Source organism: Falco rusticolus, chromosome 2 (genome assembly GCF_015220075.1).
Source record: "Falco rusticolus isolate bFalRus1 chromosome 2, bFalRus1.pri, whole genome shotgun sequence".
NCBI classification, from domain to species: domain Eukaryota; kingdom Metazoa; phylum Chordata; class Aves; order Falconiformes; family Falconidae; genus Falco; species Falco rusticolus.
Window position 1 is genome coordinate 118,826,292 of NC_051188.1, and position 23,940 is coordinate 118,850,231.

At 47.5% G+C, this 23,940-nt stretch overlaps 1 protein-coding gene across 16 annotated transcripts in view; it reads right to left on the minus strand.

Annotated features, from left to right (window-relative positions):
* BBX (BBX high mobility group box domain containing) overlaps positions 1–12,529 on the minus strand; it is a 145,779-nt gene extending 133,250 nt beyond the window's left edge. For 3 of the 16 annotated variants that reach the window (XM_037378234.1, XM_037378233.1, XM_037378232.1), the window contains exons 1-2: positions 10,556–10,700; positions 8,967–9,039 (exon numbers count right to left, since the gene is read on the minus strand). The gene's annotated coding sequence lies outside the window, so the exon portion shown is untranslated. Of the gene's footprint in view, positions 1–8,966; positions 9,040–9,504; positions 9,574–10,555; positions 10,701–11,700; positions 11,764–11,806; positions 11,922–12,128; positions 12,205–12,402 lie in introns of those variants that run through there. The other 13 variants (XM_037378249.1, XM_037378242.1, XM_037378243.1 and 10 more) reach the window with 9 other exon arrangements.
* Positions 12,530–23,940: the final 11,411 nt, after the last annotated feature.

Genomic DNA, 23,940 nt, shown 5'->3' on the forward strand with positions numbered 1-23,940 from the left:
CAAGGCAGCGCACACGTAAGCTCAGGTGCAGAGGGGCTCATCAGGGCCAGGAATATGAGGTGCTCTCGCTGCGCCTGCCCCCACTCTCCCCTTCAGCCCGGCTCAATCTCTGCAAAGCCTGTTAGCACTCCGCAAAACACCAACCCCCACTCACAAAGATATTTTTTTCCCCCTCTAGGATCCTTGAATAAGAGAACACATACTGTCCTCACTGGAAGACCTGAGCCGTGCCCTTCTCTCCTGCAACTGACTGCACGGGAATGCCTGAGATGACTGCCTCACCTCCCGCTCTGACTTCTCCCGCCCTGCCTTCCTACGTGAAAAATAACGGTAAACTTCAAATGCAGCCCTGTGAGTCCATCCAGGAAAGCAAGACCGCGCACACAGGAACTACATCACCGGTGGCCCAGAAACCAGCAGGACAATTCTTAGACAAAACACAGCATCTGGCCAGTTTTCTCAGGTGCTTCCCTCCCTGTGCTCCCAGCATCCTCTCACTCACTTCGGCCCCATCACCACATGGTGCAGCGAAACAGAAAGCTCGACAGGGACATCCTCTAGAGTCCACTTCACTATATAAATAAATAATCTGCTTCCTTTAGACATGTCTCTCAGGAGGGCAGGATCTTCCTTTGCTGATTAAAAACCAGGAAGACTTTGCAGGCACGCAGGCTCAAAGCTTCGTTTGGAGCTCCCACCTGAACAACGGGCCAGCCCCAGGTAACAGCAAACTAAGCGGAGATGTCAAAACCTGCGACTGAGCACCCAGATCCCATCCACAGCGTCCTCCGAAGGAGACGGACTGTCCGAACCGTGGTGAGGACCCTCACAGTGTAAAATTTTGCCTGGGTCACTTTTCACTGTAGACTTCATTTACCTTCTGCTGCTTTGGTACACAATGCTGAGGTGAGACTCCTAAGCACAAACAAGCGTATACAGGAGATGCCAAGGAAAACACTGATTTACTACCAAGGGGAACACTTAGAAGATAATTTTCCCCTCACATACGCAGAGGCAATGAGCTCTCATTTTAATAGGAAACAGACACATTCAACCAACCATTACACTTGGCTATCCATAATTTACCTCCCTTATTGAAGGTTTTCTATTCTAAAAAAAAAAAAAAAAAGTTAAAAACTTCCTTGCTTTGCTCTCGTTCTGACACTTGTGCTCTTTATTTAGTACAACAGTTTTAAAAGAACGGTACTGGAGCCTCAAGCTTACTCTTTTGATACTGAAACCCATTTTTAATCAAAAGAACAGAGGAACAGAGGAAGTAAATTGTGAATAGTTACGTGCATTAACATATCTGCTACCACTTTTGTCATTCTTCATTTTGCAGGCACCAGATTTCCCCCTATAAACACCTCTGCTTCTCCAAAAGCAGCTGGAAATTAATGATGCTATTTTTATTTTCTTATTAATTCGTATGCCATAGCTCTGTAATCAGTGCTGGATCATGCTGCAATTTTGCATACTTGTTTCAAAATATATTATGAGCACTTGATGACTGATGTTTAACACAATGTATGAAAGAGTATCTCAAACAAATTAGAGGGAAGAAATACAAATAAAGACATTTTCACTTAAATCAGAAAAAAAATTACTGACATTTTCAAACAAGAGGTAAACTCTGAAGCTCCCAAGTTTGTGTCACGGGGCACTCACTGATAAGAGCTGAGCCAGGCAGAAAGCCTGCACTATTCAACACGAAATCTGGGTATAAAGAAACCTTTTGCGAAAGGAACGAACATCTGAAGTTAGACTTACCAATGAAATGGAGGTGACAATGCTACTAGTTTCCAATTCTATCATCTCCAACCATTGATCTGTAGTACATCAGAATGCCTTTTTTTTTTTTTTTTTTTTTTTTGCCTAGCCATATAACCAACCTGGGAAGCAAACGTACTTGAACAAAACGGCACAGATGCCAAAAGAGGTAACACCTACCAAACCGCATTCTCACACTTTATCCTCTTCCACCCTCCTCTTAGTTATGGGAACTCTGCGCGTTTCAGCAGCATCTCTATTCCTAGCCCTTCCTGTGTTGCTCGTCATCAGGTCAGGGACTGCCTATAAGCTTGTGCACTGATCACAGAGTACAACTGGTGCATGACCCTGGCAGACCTATCTGCACATCAATAATTAAGAATAATGTGAAATCTGCAGCTTTCGTGAGGAATCACAGGCCACCAGAAACTTCACGCAGCAGATCTGCGAAGGGGTGCACATTGCTGATGCAGCTCTGGTTTTGGCTTTTTGTTTAGGAATCCAATTGCACAGTTGCAGCTGGAGGACTGAGCTCTTCAGTAGTTAGAACAAGATACATTTATGTTCCTGTACTTCACCCCATAAGGGGGTGGGGAGGAGGAACAGCATGATGTTGCTAACTGCAGACCACTGTAGGCATGATGTGGCTCAAAGACCACTTGTGGAAAGCAAATCATAACATGGCCAACCACAAAAATGCGTTTCTTATCAACCTGGCAAAAAGAGCAACTTCCTCCCAACTTTCACGGACAGATTTTAATGCAGAACATCACAATGTTTCAGCTCCACTGCCTTTTGTGGAGCTACTTCACACTGAAGTGGCTGAAATAAGGTAAGAAGTCAAGTTCTCCCTCACTCTTTCCATTCTCTCACAAGGTTTTCTTTATCCAGCTTCATCTCCAAATCTCACATGATGTCTTTCTCTTAAATATTGCTTTGACAACCACAAAATAATGCATTCTCTCACACACACAAACAAAAACCTAGGATTATTTGCTTCATAAAAGAACACACAGGCTGAAGAGTGAAGACTTACTATTCTACTGCAAGAGATATAATCCTATCCATTATCGTGTGGCATGCTTTACCCACTGCCATTGCTGGGTAACTCCTGATCGTGAAGAACATGGGTACAAACAAAAACCAAAAAAAATCAAAGCCAGAAAGACAGACAACTTCTGACAAGGGATAAGTTTAAAAGTCCTTACGTAGCTGGCAGAAAAAACATACTGGGAAAGAACTGAGAGGTAAAGGCTGAAAGCCATCAACCCAATGGGAGCAAACTACTGCCTGGCACACTCAGCAGTGTGGTGTAGTCACCAATCCACGACCCACTGCACCAGAGGCCCAGGACCAGGTTTAAGCTTTCCTCACTTGAATCCTGCCATGGACCAGTTCAGCTCTCATCAACAGCGCAAAGGAGCAGGGCTTTAATATGCACGCTTGGCCCTGCCACAGGGAACTCTGGGTTTCAGAAGAGCGGGATGAAGCCCCTCCTGGGAGTATGGATAGCAGAAATCTTCCTGTTGCTACACCTGCGTAAGAGGAGAGTAACCCCTCAGCCAGGCACAGTTATTCTGGTTTCACAGCCTCTCAAAGCAGACTCCTCAACAATTTGCTACATACATATGGCCTTTCAGAAAGAAAAAAAGAATTAAAAAAACCCAAACAAAACACCCCAAATAGGCAGAGGAAGACCCACCTTCCTACTTCCCCTCAGCAAGGGAAGGCGTAGACAGGACTTAAGAGTCTTGTCAAGAGCTTCCACTTGTATCAAGTTCCATAGGTCCCATGCCGTGCAAGTCCACTGAATTACTTTATCTTTGCCAAATGAGGCTGTGACATTAAGGGTCAATAAAATGCTGTTTCTTACTTTCAGTGATTGCTACCCTTTATAACATCTCTTCTATCAAAACACCCACATGGAAGATTTCTGACAATAAAAATTCCATGCTTCCTAAGCAACTGATTTTTTTGTGTAGTCTCATAAAATCCTGTTAACTTTCCTCCCCCTTGCTAAAAATTGAAATTTTGTTGTACTAGCTTTCTTTGTACTCAGATATGCCTGAAGCTAGTTTATTTTCACATGCTGAATTGTCCACGCTCATAAGGACTTGCTATTATATTATGCATTAGTGTGCTATAAAGGAAGAGGTACAGCCACTGGAAAGTGTCAAATCCATGCCTTTCCTCTTTGTTGATTCATCTTCTATGTAATTGAATTTATAAATATTAAAAATAATAAAATGCTGCTATCATGGTGAGAATATTACAATTAGGTCCACACTCAAACATTAAGTATAGTACTCCTCAAATACAACTCCTATTTTAAAATTAAAGTTAACTCATATTCTCGGTAACAAAACAGTAGTAATGAGCAAATCTGAAAATCTTACAGGATTAAATGTTTAGTGAGTTTAGAAATAAAAGTTCAAATTAGTAAGTTACCCTCGTTATCACCATACTACCGGAGTGCCAAAGTAGCCACTTCTGCCAATTCCACGTTTCATGAGAAAATTAGTTTACACTACATTATGAATATGAAAAATCATTCTTTGTAAAGAACTATTCCATATGAATGTGTATTTTTAAAACTTTGCTATGAAAACTTATTATCTTAGTTCATAAAGGTAACACAAGGAAGTTAGTATTACATAGTATAATCTAACAAATAGTGATACACACCACAGCTTAAATACCATGTTTAGTGGCAAAAACTCCTCAGTAAGCTCTCCTCCTACTTTAGCCTCTCCTGTCAATAAATATAACCAAACTGAAAGTCAGTAACTTCATACTATTCTGAAGGTGGGGTGTTTTTGGTGTGTGTGTGTGGGTTTTTTTAAGCAGCATTATGAATGAAAGTTGAGTATTAGAAAAATATGCCCAACCAGCACAGAATTCAGTAAGACTACTCACATGTCAAGACAGGCATTTATGAGGAAAGCTTCAGAGTGGTCACATACACCAAAGGAAAGCACACAAAACCAAGGAATCAGAGGCAGATTTTGTTCCATTCCCTGCTAATGCTAACCTGCTAAGTGACAGCATGCAAGCCTACGCTCCTTTACTGCTTTGTACCTCAGGTGCCTAAAACAGGGATAAAAACGATTGTTCCCTGGTTTAAGGTGTGCGATTACAGTACAGCTTATGTACTTCACCAGACAGGACATAAACACATGAATAAGGCAATGCCTACAACTGCCAAATACGAGTATCATTATTATTGAGATAATAACCTGTGCTTTTTTTTTTTTTTTTTCCTTTTCCAAGCAATGAAATCTAACAGCAGACCCTTGAGCCATCCTTATGGTGGTACAGGTCTTATCCCTTCTGAAACTGTCAAGAAGGGTGGGTGACAGCTGCCTGAGTCTTACGAAATTCACAGGTCCACTAGTACCAGGCTCATCATATTGCTCTCAGATAGAAACTTTGTATCATCACTGATCTTAAAAAAAAAAAAAAAAAAAATCACTATAAGCAATAATCTTTTGAAGTAAAACAGAATGAAAAAGCTTCTGACAGTGATACTCCAGGGAAGGGGGGAAACATGGTAGATGGAAAAGAAAAAAGTTAATACCATAGAAGTTAGAAAGTTGACTTTTTCCTGTTTCTTCTCAGGAATATTTTGAAATACATATGACTATTACTTCAATCCAGCTTTATAAACTCCTAAGTAATAAAGAAAACAAATTATTAAGGTTACAGTAAAAGAGCATCCATACTGCTTTAGAACTAATTCACTCAGGAAAACTGTCCCAATATATGGGTGCCATATGATTTAATGATACAGGGAAGTATCATTAGTTTCCGTTTGCAGGTGGCAAAGGGCTGTGCTTCCACAAGTAAACGCTGGCCCTGGAAGCCACCAGTGGGCCACAGCAGCACTGCTGACTCCACCAGTGGCTGCGACAGGTCACCCCCATGGCAGGGCACAGAAGCCTGACTTGGGTGCGAGATTTGCAAAGCGGCCTCTGGTTTTGACTACATCACCTGCCAAAGCTCACGGAGACAGCCTGTGACACACTCAGAAATTAAAACAAGAGTTTAGGTTCAGTTCCAACTTTAATTTGTAGTACCTTCCTCTACCAAGGGACTACCTTCAGATAAAGGGGGAGGCCTGAACGCTACATATACCACGTACCGTCAAAAAAGAGGCAGTTTCACTTCCCAGGTGTCCCGATTTCACAGCAGGTGCATTTAAAACCTTCACATTACAGCAGAGCCTTGCAGACTGCAGGTCGCGTCTACCTTACCTGCATCTTCCCCACCACTACATGTGGTGGAAGAGTAACTCTCCCCAGCTCACTTCCTTTAAATTTCCTTTCTTCACACCACTCTGCTACCAGCTCTATGCCAGAAGACTGCCCTGCCTAATGCCATATTAACTGAGCTTCAGAGATGTTGCGCATCCTCAGCCCGCAGACCACGGGAGGCAGCAACCTGGAATAACTTTGAGCTCTGAATGCGAGCAATCGTATCACTGAATTTAACAAGACTTGTCATCTGCTTAAAGATATTCACATGCTTACAGGATTGCAAGCTATGGAATCACTAATTTACAAAGTACATTAAGATCACTGTGGATGAAAAGGAAAAATGTTAGCTATAAAATAACTGCACAATTACCTCTGATATTTTATGTGGACACCTGACATTTAATATCTTTAATTATTCACAAAACAGCTATGAAAGAGAAAGGTTTTCTTCCTTGAATGGGAAAACAAACATGGACTAATTCCTCTCGCCATCACTCCCACACTCCTTTCTGAAATTACCCTCCTGCTGAAACCAATGGAAGTTTTTCAGGCGATGGGTTTATGGAAAGCAGCGCCCCAAACACTCGAAAGCATCGAGGGCAAGCTTCTTAAATAAAATGTTGAGTTCACCTCAACACAGAAACCAGTCATGTTTCTCCTAAATTATGTGTCTGTCTGAAACAATTTATCAGCTTGCTGTGCCAAGAGGGACAGCAGTATGCAACGAACTTTTGAGACCACGGGGCAATTTTTGAAGCATTCACAAGGCCCCTTGCTAAGCAGCTCATCCCCTTTTGGCTTGTGACACACCAGCACTCACCCAGCACTTGTTAACCAAGACCAGAACCCAGGTGTCTCTCCTGTAGGTCAAGACTGAATTACTAAACTTCAGGCATGAACAGTTACTTTACCGAGAACTGTATAGTAAGATAAAACATCCCTTTTACCAAAATAAAAGCTCCCTAAAGTAAATGGAAGTTTCTACTCATGGACAAACCTAATGAAATCTCTATTGTCCCCTTAATAAGGCACATTACTTTTATTATCTTTTTTTTTTAGGCCATGAGGAAATGTATTTCTCAGTTTCTCCAAAGCTAGTTTTACACCTTTTTTTGTCAAAAAGATACCCTACCCTTCTTTTCTTCGTAATTTGTTCGTGCCAGTTCAACACTGGGTGAGACCTACATGTAGTTCTGTCCACAAAATCGAGGTCCACTCCTCAAAAGCTGTGGGCAGATTATGATCACCACTTCATTTCTAGGATCAAAATTCCATGCATCCAAAAGACTTCAGCACACAAAACTAAAATCAGATAATGACTGAAGATACTACCTGAAGCAAGGTCCCTGTGCTATTCTTGTTCAGTACCCTTTCATATTACCCCAAATAAAGAAAAAAATCCTTGGCACTTACAGCACTCTACTCTGACTCTTACCTGAAAACACAGAAAATTAAGTTAAGAAATCAATGCATTTGTATTCAGCTCTGAACAACAGTCTGAAGCCTATCTGCCAGGTTTTGAATTTCCCAATACATTTTTACTTCGTAAAAAACTCTTGCACCAATTACTCTACACAGAACATGATCCTTGTCAGCAATGCTATAAAACTGAAAGAATACTCTCCTATGCAACATCTGCCATAAAGAATTTCAGTAATTTCATTTTGTGTTTACACTCTCAGACCTACACATACCAACCTCACTGCCCACAAAATCTGAAAAACTGAAATTAGGGTGTAATTCTACAGCAACTGGAGAACAGGCAGAATCCTCCCTTTGAACCACCTCCCGTCAGCGGCTATCCCAATCTTAAGACTAGCGTTGTGGTCATAATATCACACCAGAACAGCTGCTCCCAACAGCTCCCTTCGAGACAGCATGTTTGGGACCATCACTTATCCTATGTCTGCTATACACTGCCTGGAAAAGGTCAAGGGTATGTTATTAATCATTCGCATTTATGAGTACTAAGCTTACCCCAAATACATGTCTCGTCTTGTTTTCAATTACATACACAATAGTACCATTAAAAAAAAAATAAAAATACCCAACACTTCCCCATTTTGGGCCAAATGCAGTTCAGTGCCACCATGGGTGATTGTGTGAGAATCACTCTGAGTGCCACTCGTTTTATGTCATCTATGAATTTGATCCCATAAATTTAGAACCTCTTCTTTGAACTACCACTTCTACTTCAGCCTAAAAGATGTCAAACGCTACAAAAGGTGTTAGAGCTCTTCCCAACACACAGATTAAAAAAAAAAAAAAAAAAAAAGGTTGTGTACCTGAACATTTAGGAATACTAGTGAATTAGTCACTAAGATTCATCTTTCAAATTGATAGGTACCTGCATTAATCAATGCCAAAAGAAAAAAAACAGTAATACCGAAAGAGCATGGATGGAATTCTAATTAGCTCTCAGTTTACATGTTAAAACTGAACCAACTCCTGTTGCAGTAGTATTACGGTTCTGCTGAACCTCCCACTGATTCTTGACCTCCAGAGATTTCTAATTGCCCATTCCATTTCCATTTTCATATTTTTCCTAGCACTGAATTTTAAAAGGACTTTACATCCTCATTAAGTTTTCAACCTGTGTGTTTCACTTTGCATATTCTAATGTTGCTCTGGCTTAAAACTTTTACCCTAAGTCAATCAGCTGATCACCTTTAAAAAACAAGGTTTAAGAAAAAAGAAGGGGGAAAAGGGAAGAAGAGATATCAGAATACAGACAGCTTTTTAATTCTCAGGTTATTCTGACCCACCCCTACATAGAAACTTTGTAATCTAGCAGTTGCTTAAGTACTGGGAGAAGACATGTTTTCTGAGGTGCTAAAACCTGGACAAGCATCTTCCACGTGAAAAGTAGCAACACAAGAACCTGTATCTTATCAACAACAACCGAGTTCTTTTTTCTGTGCATACAGTTTACATACTTACCCAGGAAGGCAAATGGAAATTACAGACAGACGAAGATGAAGGTGTCTCAAAGCCTTTGTCATGTGATAGTGACCTATAAGGTATCAAATAAAGGCACATCATCAGCACCCCATGATATTTACAATATTGCAACTCACCACAACGCCAGCAAGAAGAGAGATCCCAAAACTTGAAACTTGCTTCCTCCTCACCCCCACCCCAGATAAGTTATCATTAAACCAAGATGACAGTCGCAGGAAACCGTAAGGAGCAAACAAAAGATGTACCATGTCTTTAAAGGGCATTAGGACTGGGCAAATGGAGCAAATCATCTGAGTGTGCATCAGCACGGTGGGTTATTTTTCCTGTGTCTCTCTCGTACACGGATGCATGTTTATGCGTGCACACAGCCATCCACAGGTACACGCAGGGATGCACCACGTACATTATTATTTACACGCACACCCAGCGAAGCAGGCGGGCGTTATCAAAATAAAAGGCAGAAAGTTGACCACCATCTGCAAGGAGGCATACATAACAATAACCCCCGGGAACTTACACAAGTGAGCGATCAATCCCCGCGCGTGGGGAAGCCAAACAAGGCAAAATTAACAAGAACAAGCCGCCAGACTGCAGGTACGAGATCCACCCGGGGAGAGAGACAGGCAGACAGGCAGAGGGACGGACGGCAGGCTGCAAGGCTGTAACACAGTTTCAGGTAATGCCCGTTCCCCCCCGGCAGAGCCCAGCCGAGCCGCCCGGAGTCCTGCGGCCGCCCAGCCGGCCCCTCCACCACCGCCGCCCGCGGGGAGAGCGGCCAGACCCCCGGCCGCCGCGGGAGGGGGCAGGGCGGCGTGTGCGGCCGCCGCCCGCCCGCCGCCCACCCCCGCCCGTGCAAAGTGTAGGGCCACCGGAATCCGGGCTCCGGGGTGGGGTGGAAAGAAAAGGTATTAAATATGGAGAAAGACCGCCGCGACCCAGGGTTTTCCCGTCTCCCCCCCGCGCCCCCGGTCACCATCAAGTTTGCATCTTAGTTACAAAATGTCGATCTTGAAGGCTGACAAGACACAGGGAGAGGGGGAGAGAAAGAGAGAGAGAGTGAGTGAGTGAGAGAGAGAAGAGAGAGTCCATCTTGCTTTGAGGGGGGAGGAGAGGAGCAATAATGCAGCGCATAAATCTCACCCTCCCGGGGGAAAACTCTGCACAACACCTTTGGGGGCGGGCGGGCGGGCAGGGAAGGGGCGGCGGCGCGGGGAGGGGGCGCGGGGGGCTCCCCGGCCCTCCCAGCTGCCCTCCCCGGCGGGATCTGGCGAGGCAGGCTGGCAGCAAACACCTCCCTGCTGCTCCCCTCCTCCTCCCCGCGGGCCCGGGCGATGATCCCGCTGCTGCCGCCGCCGCCGCTGCCACCGGGGAGGAGGTGCCGCCGCCGCCGGGAGAGCCACATGGAGACCGGCACCCCGTCCCTGCCCCGGCGCCCGGGCCGGGCCCCTCCGCCGCCCCACCGGGCTGCGGGACTTGGACGTGTCACCAGCAGGACGGGCAATGGTTTCGGCGCCCCAGGCCCGAGTGACCACCGCCGGCCTGGCCCCGGCCTCCCCGCACACACTCACCTCCGGAAAAAAACTTTTAGCCACGGCCCTTCCCCGGAAAAAAGTGGCGAATCCGCCCGGCACACGGTTAAAGCCCCGCGGCCCCCCGGCTCGGCTGGCGGCGAGCGGGGGAGACCCGGGCACGGTCCTTCCCCGCCCCGGCGGGGAGGGAGGGAGGAGGCAGGCAGGCAGGCAGGCAGGGAGGGGGCGGGCAGCCGCCTGCCGGTGCCTCTCGCCCCGCCGCCGTACATGTCGCCTCGGCGGCTCTCGCTTCGCTTCGGTTTTACCTTCCTCATTCAGCGGCGGCGGGCTGCCACCGATATTTCTAACGCAAACCTGCTGCCGTGCGGCGCCCGGGATTAACGCGATTGCCTTCCCTTCCCCTGCCTCCAACCCTTCCTTCCCCGTCCTCCTCCTCCTCCTCCTCCTCGCAAACCTACACAGGATCGGCTCTCCTCACAGCCATGCAAGTTTCATACATTGCAAATAAACCCGAGAGGAGGAAGAGCGAAGCGGGGGGGGGGGTTGGGGGGGGCGGGGGAGGAGGAGGAGGAGGAGGGGGAGGGCTGCTTTCTGTAATTTACCAGCGACCCGATCTCGCAGCAGCAAATAACAGCCGAGCACCCATCCGGCTCCCGGCGGCGGGGAGAGCCCCCCCGAGGCAGCCGCCCCCTCCCCGGGGCGCCCCTCGCCAAGTTTTCTGTCATCGCGACCACCCAATGTCACAACTTACCTTCAGAAATAGGACTTCGCGCGGCCGAGGCCTGCCGCCGCCTCCCCCCCCCCGCTCCCTCCGGGCCCCCGCCCGCCTCCCTTTCTCCCTCTCCACCTTAAACTTATTGACACAACATAATCCCACATCCACGCGAAACTCCGGCAGCCCCCCTCCCAGCTGCCCACCGGGGCCGCCGCCGCCGCCCCGGGTGCATCGCCGATGACTACCGGAAAACGCGCAGCCCAACTCTCCGGCCGAGCCCGGCCGCTGTTGTTGTCGGGGTCGGCGCCGGGTTTTTTTCCTCCCATTCCTCTCCCCCCCCACCCCGGCCCCGTGCGGCCGCCGAATCGGCTCCCTCGCCCTCTCCGCTGGTATATCCCCCCCACCCCACCCCCCGCCTTCCTCCCGGCGGCGGCGGCTCGCAGCCCCCCAGGCCGGCGGCAGCCCATACCGATCCGCGCACTCTCCCCCGCGCCTCGCCTCGCCGCCCCTCGGGATGAAGTTTCGTTTCTGCCTGCCGCGATTTTCCCTGTCAAGTCCCCCCCGCAGGCACACACCGAGCGGCGGCCGATGGCCAGCCTTCCTCCTCCTCCTCCTCGCCCTCCTTCCCCTTCCTCCCTCCGCCGCGGCCGCCGCTGCTCTTGCCTCTCTCTCTGTGGCGGCGAGAGGTGCCTGGTTTCAAACGCAGCCTGGCACTGGCTGGCCTACCCCCGCCGCCTTCTTCTTCTGGTGGTGGTTTGTTGGGGTTTTGTTTTTTTTTTTTCTAAATGCACTGCGCTCTATTGCAATTCACCTCACAAACACCCCCCCACCACGGTAAAGCACCCCCGGGCAGCCCTGCCCTCCCGGCCGGGCAGAGGGCAGGCGGCACCAACCCACCCGTTCTCCCCTGCCCAAACTTTCCAAGCCAGGCAGGGCTGACGACAGGCAGGAAAAGTGACTGGGAGCCGCGGCAGCCGCCGCGCCGGGCAGGGGAAGCTCCGCGCCTCCCTCCCGGCCGCTAACGCCGCGGAGAGGTGGGGGGGGGCGGGGGGGGGCTGCCCTGCCGCTGAGGCGCGGAGGGGAAAGTGTGGGGCGAGGGCACCCAGCTCCCCGGCCGCCGCTGCCCGTCTCCCTGCCGCCCGGCGAGGGGCGGCGGGCGGCTCGCACTCACCTCGGCGGGGCCGGCGGGCGGGCGGGCGGCTCGCCGCTGGGCCGAAGCAAGGCGCGGCGCGCAGCGGAGCCCCTCCGCCTCGGCGCCCGCGGAACGCGGCTCCACACAGAGCCATGCAACCCGGGCAGCGCCACAACACTCCCCGGGATATAAGGCGGACCGCTATTGGCCGCTGCGTTGAGGGACGGGCTCGCCAGCCATTCAGCGGCGCCGTTACACCCGCGGCCCGCGAGGGAGCTGCTGGCGCACACACTCACACAAAGATCGTCGCGCTGCTCTTCGCAGTGTTTGAGGAGCCGGCGGCGGCGGCGGAGCGGGGCAGGTAGCGGGGGCCGCCGCCCGCCGGGCCCCCGGCGCCGAGGGGAGCGCCGAGCCGTGCCGGCACCCGCGCCGGCAGCCGCTGCCCGTTGGCCGCTCGGGGAGGGCTGCGAGAGTAAACTACGCCTGCCCTGGGCAGCGCCGCGGGGTAACGGCCGCGGCGGGGTGCGGGCGGCGGGCACGGCACGGCCTGGCCCCGCACGGCCCCGGCCGCCCAGCCGCGCAGTCCCCCGGCGACTGAACTCTGTCGAGTTCGGTGGGTTTCATTCAGAGGCCAAACCACGGCGAGCGGAGAAGTTGAGGGCGGCAGCAGTGCATCCGCACAGCCCCTGCTCGGGGAGTAAACACGGGGAAGGCAGCCCCGCGGCGGGGCCCGAGCCCGGGCCCAGGCCGGCGGTCGCCCCCTGACCGGGCGGGGGAGCTGCGGGCAGCGGTGCCGCCCGGGGATGCGGCGGGGCGCCGGCTGGTGCCTGCCGCCTCGCTAATCCTCGCCCAAACGTGGCGGAGAGGCCCTCACCGGCCCAGCACCGACAGCACGGCGGCACATCGGCTTCCCGTAGGGACAGCGGGCGCTTGCTGGGCACAGCGAGTCAAGTAGAAGGCCGGCCCCGTGCCACGCCGCGGGTCCTGCCCGGGTCGCTGCCCTGCGCCTCCCGGCCGCTCCCAGCCACAGGGATGCGAAATGCAGCTGAGGATCTCTGCGCTCGCAGGCTGGTGCGGACAAAGCGACTGTGTGAGGCCAGCAGCTTTTGGGTGACTGCGTGGCGATTGTGCTGACCGGTGTTGGAAAAGCCCTGCAGAAGTGTAGTCGAACTTTTTTTGGAAAAGCTCCTTTTTCCTGCGGGAACCAAATGCAACGTGAAAGCCTGCTGCATACACTGATCCAACACAGTAATGTTTGCAAGGGTTCAAATAGGTGCGGTGCAAGACCTTTGTGTTTTTTAAGGAGAAAACACGGGACATTTATTCTTACAGTTAGGAAAACACTTATTGTGGTGCGGCACTGTCTCCAGGTGGGACTCTGCCTTTCACTCAGCAGTTGGCATATTAAAAAAAAAAAAACAAAAAACAACAAAACCAAAAAACCCCAAAACCAACACCAAAACCCAACAAACTGGTCAAAAGTAATAATAGTTACAATAACAATGGAAACTGAAGCACACACGTTTTTTCCAATAAGAGAACGATGTTTGCACTTCCTAGCGGGTTTACCTGTCCAACGGTTCAAGGATGCTGAAGGGAGTTTATTCTGTATGTTCTCTGTCCTGCGGGTTTTTTTTCCATTGTGGACGGTCGATTTCAGCATCTTCCCATGGCTTGCCTACGCTTCTTTCATCCCCATCCCCACCATTTTTCTTTTTGGCAGAATTATGTTAAGTAACTGTAAAATACTGTTTCTTATGTCTGAATAAAACAGTGGGGTAAATTACAAGCTGATTTTAGAAAATTAAATTGTATCCATGTTTCTGAAAAATCATTTTAAATTAGCCAGTGCATGTTTTGTTAAGATGTGAGGAAAGTGTTGTAAATGCCCCACCCACTTGCTTGTTGTAAGCAGGGGTGGGTTAGTCAGTGCCTGAATAATATGAAAACAACAGAACAAACATATTTTGTAATTAATGCATTCTACCTCGTTTTTTCATTTGTAGTGCTAAGAAATCAGAGCTGACCATCTGTCTGCCGGAAGTCAGGTGCATGTCAGGTGTCACAGGCTGGGACACTGGCAAGTGAAGGCACGCACATTTCAGTAGTCACATATGAAAATGTTGGCCTAATTTTTAGGCAGAGCTCCCTCCTGTCATTTCTAGATTGTGAAGTGCTTTGCTGTTGTAGGTAAGCAGCATTCTTTTCAGTGTGTATATGCAGTTGCCAGCAAGAGTAAGAGGCCTAAGCCAGACAGTTCAAACTTGCATGGGATAGTTTCTTACTTGTCAGTATTGCTGCCTCGTTTCTTGGTTTCTTTTACCCATATTAGTAGTAGCACATCACAGAGCCCTCATAACTCTCCACTGCTAAAATCCTGCCAAAGCTGGTAATCACAGAGCAACACAAGCGATGTAAATGCATGGTAGTATACATGAAATTCATTTTAAAGGATGTTTCATTTTGTTGCTAACAGGACGCTCTAGTACACTTGATGCCTTTACTGGCCGTTTCAGAAAAGAGGTCAAGATAGGGGCACCTTGCATGTAATGTAGTTCACAGCTATATGAAATGGATATACAGTGCCACTAAGCAGAACAATTGTGTTTTGTGTCCACTTCGTACAGTTAGAAATGGCTTATGAGTTGCAAGGCAGCCACCTATTAGGCCTGTGGAAGCAGAAGTATTTTGTCACCCTTTAAGAGAGATGAGTAAGCTAAGGTACGCTGGTATGGTCAGAAAATAAAATGCTTGAGTTTCCACTGCCTTTGATTTGTTGTCTGCAGTGAAAGAGAGGGCTATTTTTCGGGGCTATCAATCCAAGACCACCTGCAAACACTGAGGTCATGAGGGGGAGAGGGAGAGAGTAGGGAATATTTCTGGGTTTCCATTTCTATTTATGATTCTAAGCAAATTCATCTCTTTGCAGGCCCACTTGCAGGTATTTCTGGCTTTAGTCAGTCACTGCTATCAAGAGTTATAAGGTGCTAGCCAGAGCCTGTGAGGAATTCTTTGAGGGGCAGTCAGTGCTGAAATTTTTAAAATTGCTTACTGATTACTAGTTGTTTTAAAACTCCGCTCAAGTTGCATTTCCAGATTTTTCTGCAGAAACTCCTAATGTTAGATGGCTCACTTGTGGTATCAGTTTTTAAAAGAATGATGCCCCGACCCTACCTTGTGGGCCGTTCATGTGTACTCCTGTGTACAGCCAGTGCTCCGCCAGAGTCCATGCAGTTCAGCGCCGATAAAGCAGTTTGCTCAGATGCATGCGCAGCAGGATTTGGGGCTTCGAAGTTGCATGTTTGTGGCATTTGTATGAGTTCATCTGGGTTTGCCTGCTTTGCGCTCAGCTGACAGTGAAGTATCTCCCAGCCAGGTGCCCGCTTTTAATTAATCCGTGGCACAACATAAAAGACATAAGTAGACAAGTTTCTATGCTCTGTCAAAAGGAAAAAATAATATATATATTTTCCTTAACTTTGTTGTTATTTAATAACAACAGGAAAAATAGTAGCAGCGATATAAATAATGGCAATCAGGGTTTGTTCTGTTCCCTTCTTTTGGGCCCTGCTGTGGAGCTCACTAACGTTGGGGTGGGGTGGGGGGCACTGAGTTTGGCCCTTGATTACCATTTTCTCTCTTCCTCCTCCTCCTCCTCCTCCTCCTGCCCAGGGCGGAAGCTACCTGCTGCCTGTGGAACTGAGCTGACCGCTGGTAGCTCTTCTGGGCTGAGATAGATGCGTGCTTCCATGGCCATTTTAAATGTATTCAGATAATAAAAAGGAAGCTTGGACTAGCCAGCTGCAGCCTGAGCCTGCAGGCCCCGGGTCCCTTTGAGCTGCAACCATGGCTGACTACAAGTGACGGTTGTCATGTGAGCAGGGAAGGAAGGCCATAAGGCAACTCTGGGAGCATATGTTTTATCTGCGTTAAGCTTTGCACACAGCCTGGGGAGAAGCATGGGGAAGAAAGGGTGAGGCAGATGCAGCCTTATGGAGCCTGTCCCACCTCTGTTGCTTTTTTCCTGTGGCTTGTGCCCACCCACAGTCCATGGAACAGTGTGGCATCCTCCAGGTTAAAAAACACTGGAGCAGGACAATGCATTAGTGGGCCTATTTTCCTCCCCAATGCACTTGTATAACATGGTAACATTAATAGCAATTTATGTGCAAGCACTGAAGGGAGGAGGCATTTTATCTGAACTGAAGCTGCAGAATATCCACTTTGGAGTACGAACAGAGCCACAGGATCAGTGCCGGACTGCCATTCTTCAAGAACCACAGTTTTAGGAAGTTATTGTTCCCACCTCAGCCCTTTTAGGAACACTTTCAGTTCCTTCAGAATTCAACAGGAGTGTGTAGAAGTCAAAGAAAGGGCCACCTTGTTCTGTAGCTTTCTCTGTAGGAGGGCACAGTTAAACCTTGTATTTCTTTGAGCCATTTCCTTACTCCTGCTGTTTCGCAGCATTCAAATCATGGGGATGTTTTCTTCTTCGTAATTTTGAGATGCCGCTTCTGAATGTTCTCTTCCAATACCTGTGCATCTAATTCCCGCTGTCTCCTATGAACACTTTTTCTAATTTTTGTATGCCTTTCTTTATTATTGGAGCATTAACAGCTTGCAACTCTCTAAATGAACCAGCCACTAAAAGCATTAGATCCAGCCTCTGGCCTGAGCTGTTTGATTTGACAAGTTAGGCAGGAGAGTAGGAAGGGGAACAGACAGGTGAAATGATTTGCCAGAAACAGCTAAGTCAGGAATCATATCTGGGCTTCTAACTTGCAGTGCGTTGCTCCATACATTTCTTTCTCTGTTGCTCTGAGATTTCTCTTTCATAGCGCCTCGCTTTTTCAGAGAAATATTACTGCACCTTGAGGAGCTGTTTGCCATTTTTTTCCTGTTTCAGAAGAATTGACTAATAGGTTAACCAGAGCATCCAGATCCGTTTGAGTCTATCACCTCTGCAAAAACTCCTTCTGATTCTGCAAGACATTTAGGCATATGTTAAACTAATATATATTCACTCTTTAACATACTAGCGTATGTGAAACATACAATGCCTATAATAGTGAAGCAATTGTCTGCTAAGCTCTAAACTCAGTAGGTTTTCCTTGTCCTTAGACAAGTATACTGCATTACAAAAAATATGTAAATGGGGTCAGACCTGCTCACCTGAGGTTGTATTGCCCATTGCATTAGCCTAGTGCAAGCAAATGAGTTTCCAGAGCCAGCGACGCACAAGAGGGAGCGGGTCAGTCGTTCGCAGCCAGTAACTTGGGATTCCTTGAGACTTACCGACGGTCCCCATTAAAATCTGGGCCAAAGGATAACAGCTTTCCCTCCACCTGTAAAAACTTTTGGGTTTTACAGTTGCTGCTCTAACTCTCATGTAAACTGCAATAATATTTAACTGCTTTAAGCATAAAAGGTAACTGAAACTAATTTTTAAATTTTAGATTGCTTGCCCCATACCCTGGTTTAGTGCTATCAGGTAGCTTTCTCCTGCCTCCACCCAAGGGCTTCTTTTTCCTATCTCCATTTCTGCCGTTATTCAAGCACTTATTTGTTTGCTTCTTTTCCCTTTTCTATAAATGTTCATTTATAGAAATGTAAAGAATTAAATAAATTTAAATTAGAAATATAAATTAGAAAAATAAAGAATTTTAAATGAGAAATATAAATACTATAAAGAAATTAAAGAAATATTTGCTTTAAAGAAACTGCAGCTCTGTTGTAGCGTCCTCCTCCAACCTGCAATGTACCACCAGAGGCTTCAGAGCTACCTCACGAATATATATTTACTCCTGCCTAGAAGAACAAGGACAATTAAGGAGCAAAAAGTTTTTAGCCTGCTACGTCCACAGCTTAACTGAAGAGGTTGTCATTGCACCTGAGCTTGACAAGTGGCAAGTTCCTGCAGTGGCTCGAATGAAAAAGCAGCGCCCATTAGGTCCGAGCATGGATTCTTACAGCTTGGTGAGCTTCCCAGGTGAACATTTCATTGCCCCGCTGCCATGCCTCTAGTCATGTCCATTCTGAGACCACAGCACACGTCTTTGGCCACACAGTGCTGCTACCATTTGTAAAGTAAACAAAGCAAGTGACCATTTGACCCTAAATAACACGAGTCTGCATTACTCACTGAACAACTCAAAGACAGGCTGTTTGACTCGTTATATCCAGAGAAGTATGGAGCACTGCAGATTTAGTGATCTGGTTCATCTCTTCAAGGGAGAGGCTCCAAAGAGGCAGAGGTGAGAATTTTGTTCTTTCAGGTGGCAGTCCTGTGGGGATGCAGCGAAGGAGCCCTGTCTCAGCTCCTGGCAAAGAGAGAAGCAGCATCCACTCCAGTGGAACCCAGAGGCAGGGCACCCCATATAGCCTTCTCTTTTTAAGGAATTGCTTTTGGAATTCAAATCATCAGCTTTGAAGAATGGCGTAGGGCGGGGAGCAAAACTGGATGGCTCTTCAGGCCTTCCAGATGAGAAAAAAAAAAGGGAAGAAAACAATTCATGTCTTGGACTAATGCAACCAACTATAAATATTCTTGCAGGAGCAAGGCTGTGCACTGCTTCGGTGCATCCAGGTGAGAGGCCTCGTGAGAGGAAATTAAGTCAGAATATTGGATTGTTTCTGTCCCACTGGGTTAAAATGGAGAAGAAGGTGAAACTTAAGAAGGGCACTTTCTGCTGCTCCTCCCTGCTCCAGCAGGAGAACTGCTGGCAGGCCAGCCTCTGAGAGCTAGCCCTTTTACAGATACCCCGTGTGTCCTCCTGCGAGCCCTCCTAACGTGGCTTTTCCCCGAAGTCGGCAGGTTCTTGTGGCTTTCCCCAGTGCCGGTGCTGTTGCAAGGAAGACATTTTACTCGATAAAGTAGACAAATTCCACGCTGGAGTCTGTCTGCCAGCTCTGCTTGGTTTAGCCCTCTAACACCGGCGGTGGGTGTGCGTTTTCCCTATTCTGCCTGCAGCTCTAGCTGAAGTGTTTGTTTGTGTCGAGATCTCTGCATCGTTAAAAGCTACAGCCTTCCCCATCTGTAATGCTGCCTCTCCTTATAATTTTGTAAAAGGTAAGCAGTAGGGCTGATCCATATTTTAGGTTTTAACCTTACCAGAAAAAAAATCAGTTTGATAATACCAGGCCACTTTTTTCAAATGACAAGTTTTGTCAGTTGCTGGTTTGGGGATTATATTCATGTATGTGGCAGGCAGGGGAGGTGGAAGTACCTGTATTTGTATGCAAAAGTTTAAATTTCCAAACACTTTCTAAATTAAACATCTCATGTTTCAATTTAAAAAAATCCCTAAAAATGCTCAAACCTGAAACGTAGCATTTTTAATTCACTTTCCTGGCCTTCAATGTCAATTTGCTTCATTGTAAGTTTTCGAAAAATAATCAATCCAAGTTAACACAAGTGATCTGTTGTCTCATCGGGGTTTTTTTTCAAACTTCCAGCAATGTGAAAAATTGGTGGTTTGCATAGCCCTGTCTGTGTTTTTTTCAAATGGAAGTTGTGGAAGGCATGCAGAGATCTACGGTGAGATTTACGGTCTGTGATGAACTGGGTTTTCATAAAGAAACCTTAAATCTGCTGAAGTCCTGCTGAGAAGAACTGAAGGCCTGCATGCTCAGCAGCGCTCAGATTAAGTTAATAATTATTTCCCCCTTCATTCTTAAATTTCCAGGCTGACGTGCTGCTTCCACTCCACTTTACCTGCACATGTAAAAACCTTATTTTGAAAAGTACTAGAGTGCCTTACATCCAAACCTAGGTCCTGGTCAGAGGGAGGTTTATATGCTCATCGATTGACTTTGAGGGAGCTGTTCATACTTGTAAGTTTAAGCCTCTGCACGATCTTGGTTTTCCCAGGAAGACCCACCTAGAGACAAGTAGCTACGGCTTCAAAGGTCTGTTGCTCCTCCATCTTCTTTGTGAAGCTGGAGCTTAGTGTGAAGACACATTTCTTGCTCCAAAACTATACAATCAGCGAGTGAAATCCTGACAGCATCAAAAGCGGTGATGCTGCTCTTGTTGACTAGAGCGGGATATTCTCCTGCTATCATCAGTTCGGAAGCACGTGCCTGGATCTCTCATTTTGCAACACCGATGGCAACAGCTAGACTGAAGACCTGGTCTGAGATTTCTCGTTCAGCCAGCGCTGCATCCCAGACTTCTGTTACTGGAATTGGTTGGTACAAGCACATTTGCTTGTATAGCATTGAGGTTTATGGTTATTTTTATTTATTTATTTTCTCATTGTGCTTCTGAGTGGGTATGCGAAATACCGAAAGCCAAACCAAAGCTGCCTCTCAAAGCCGGGCTCCGTGTGCTTTGCTAACAAGAAAATACTCCTCATATTCATACTTCTGGGGTACGAAGCCATTTTTATCTGAGGATGAAATGTGTATGATGTTTGCTAATGGGGCTGGAGCTAATGTTTCCTTAGGGACAAAGCCATCACAGCAGCGCTGGCAGATAACTCATTCCAAGGCGAGGTGATGGTGCTGGCCACCATGCAGGGTGGCACGTGGAGGCTCACACACAGCATGCCAGCTCTAGGGCAGGGAACGCCACTGCGCTCACTCGGCTCCTCTTCTCTGCCTGCTGCTGCTCCAGAGGCCCCTGGCATTAAATATGGATTATAAAAGCAGATAAGGAAGCAGACAAATCAGCCTGGGCCCTCACCCTCCAAGTGTCTGAAGACAGCAGAATGTGGCCCTGAGGGTTTGGGGGGAAATCTGGCATAGGGGATAGGTTAAGTATCTCGAGCAGCTGAAGTGGCAGGTAATGGTGGTCCCTCTGCATGCTAACAGCAACACCGCACACATCTACGTGCTGGGCTTTCTGCAGAAAATAGCTGGCACAAAGGGCTCGTAGCAGCCTGGCAGAGGGAGTCGGCATTAGCTTTCGTGGGCTGTGAGGGAACCTAAAGGTCTCAGCAAGCCCTTGTAGGCTTGAGTCACTGAAGAGGTAGAGCAGTGTGCGGCTTTACCGCAGCAGCGGCTAAGGTTCAGACCAGATCCCGGTCCTGTGTCTGTTCTTCTGTCCATGGCGCTTACCTATAGGTGACTGCACTCCGAACTGTAGGCATTGTATGTTCACCTTGCTTCCAAATGGTAAGGAAGAAGGTATTCCTGTGTCTGTTCTACAGGTAGAAAACTGAGGCACAAAGAGGAACAATGCCTCTTTCCAAGCTACAGTGCAAGATGGTGGCCAAGCCAGAGATTAAACTGAGTTTTCTCCAGCCTGAAGTTACAGACATACACCCAGAACCGCCCCTGTGCCTGTGGCGCCCTGTGAGCCGTCTCAGGGATCCCCCAAGCCAGCCGTGACTCATTTTTTAATCTTCACATGGCTTTCAATTTTCTGGCCTTTTGTCACTGTTGTCACACTGAATCTGCGCTCAAACTGCTTTTTGGTCCTGTACGTTCACGCTCACAGTCCTGCACCAGTGCAGCCCCTCAGCTGGAAGCAGTTGAAAACGATTCATTTAAAATATACCTTTAAGGCACTCCGTGCATGCATTATTTCATGAATAATCATGAAATAAGATGCTGACTTGTCCAAAAAAAGTGAAGTCTCTCCCTGGCTGCACTCACAAACAGATACACAAAGTTAGTGACATTGTGTGAACCCATTCTAAGAAGGGTCCTGTACCAAACCCCGTCCAGGTTACTGGAAAGGATCACACCCGTGCCAGTCGGCGCGGCGTGGTTCTGCTCTGCTGTTCTGATGGCATTGGTGTAATTTGGAGCTCAGCATCTTTGCATCTACACATGCAGGTGTAACAGGCATGCGTGGATGAGTGGAGGAGAAGCTGTGACCATGCACCCTCTTCTGTTCCCTTTCCTTACCACAGAGAGTGTTAACTGATGTGGGAAGTGTTATTTTCTTAAGGACAAATCCTCCTAGTCTTTCACATTATAGTTGACAATTCACCTTCCCATTTCAAATCAATATGTTTGATTAGAAATTTTTCGTATGTCTTGCGCAACATACACCAAGCAGAACATTTACCTTCGTTGAATTGTTTACATTTACTATCAACATTTTTTAAAAAAGTTGAAGTGGAAATGACATTTCCCCATGGAAGTTCTCATAAAACGAAACAAATCAGCAAACAAACAAAACCCAAGTAGAACCCATCCAGCTTCCTGGCAAGAGGAAAATCGTATGGGTAAAAATATCTGCTTGCTTGATTCCGCATGCAGCTCTTCTTTTCAGGGAATGGAGATGCTTCATTGTGGAGGCCTCTAGCCGCACACAGGAGAACCTGATTGTGTGAGGTGAGATTGTGGAGCTGTAATACGTGTTGGCAAGCATCTTCCCAGCGGGTACAACGACCTAAGTAAATGCCCACCAACACAAATAAGGTCTTCACAGTTCCACCTGCCTGCTAATATACTTAGAGATCGAATATTGGACTAAGCTTCATTAGGCACAGAAGTTTACGAGCAGAAAGAGCAAAATACATGGAAACAGGGTAAGCATGCAAGTCTGGATAGAGGTTGATTGTCCCCTGAACATCCCCTGAATGTCAGGGATAAGTTCACTTACACAAAATGTATGTTCACCTAGTATGTTTGTGAGGTTCATCCCATGCATGCAGGGATGATCATGCCCAGAATACAACAGTTTTTCTAAAACGGTGCCTTTCAGCACCAGAAACAGTATGGGTAATACAACATATATCCCTATGGATTTCAACATTTACCTGGCAAGCCCATTTCTAGAATGTTTTATCCTGTTTCTGAAATGGGGCAGGGAAAACATATTCAAGACACCGTTCAGATATGATGTACAGAAACATGAAATGTGGACTGGAACTATTGGATATCAGTTGCGGCTGGAAAAAACTTACTAGGAGCTAGGGCAAGAATCACTTTAGCTAGTCCAGTAATTAGAGATGTTTTACAACATTGACTTCTCCGAGTGAAGCATTGCCAGTCCAGATGAAGTAGCAGCAATGGCCTCAACATGGTGCTAGATGGAGGAGCCTGGTTTCTCAGGTGCCTGAGCTGCTTGGAATGTCAGTGCCTCCACGTCATCCCACAGCTGGACACAGTGTGTGTCCGGGAGGCTCTGAACTTGCATGGCTCTTACTGGCAGAACAGCTGGAGAGCACCTCTCCTCCAGCGCTGACGTTAGGTCTAGTATATCCGTAGTCCTACAGGAAGGTCCTCTATAGGAAGGTATCTTCTAGGCAAAGGAGAGCAAGGTAAGGATGCCAGGATGCATCGAAACTCTGTTATTGAAATAGGTGGTTCTACGCTAGGGATTTTTTGCAGTCCTTTTGTTGGTGTTGCCTGTGTATTAACTTGGTTTGATTCCTGATTATCAGCATTGCCCCCCGAGGGAAAAACTCTTGCTGACTGTTTCTGCGTTGTGTTTTCAGCTAAGTCGTTCCGTCATGGTAGGAAAGGCTGGAACACCCCTTGTCCTCCAAGACAGATTCAAGTAGGAATACAGGGCACACTCTAATGTATTTTCTCCACCACTTTGGCTTCTCCTTCTGTCTTTTGTCTGTGTTGGTTTCTCACTCTGCTTTCGCTTGGGTGGGTGCTGCCCTCATTGTT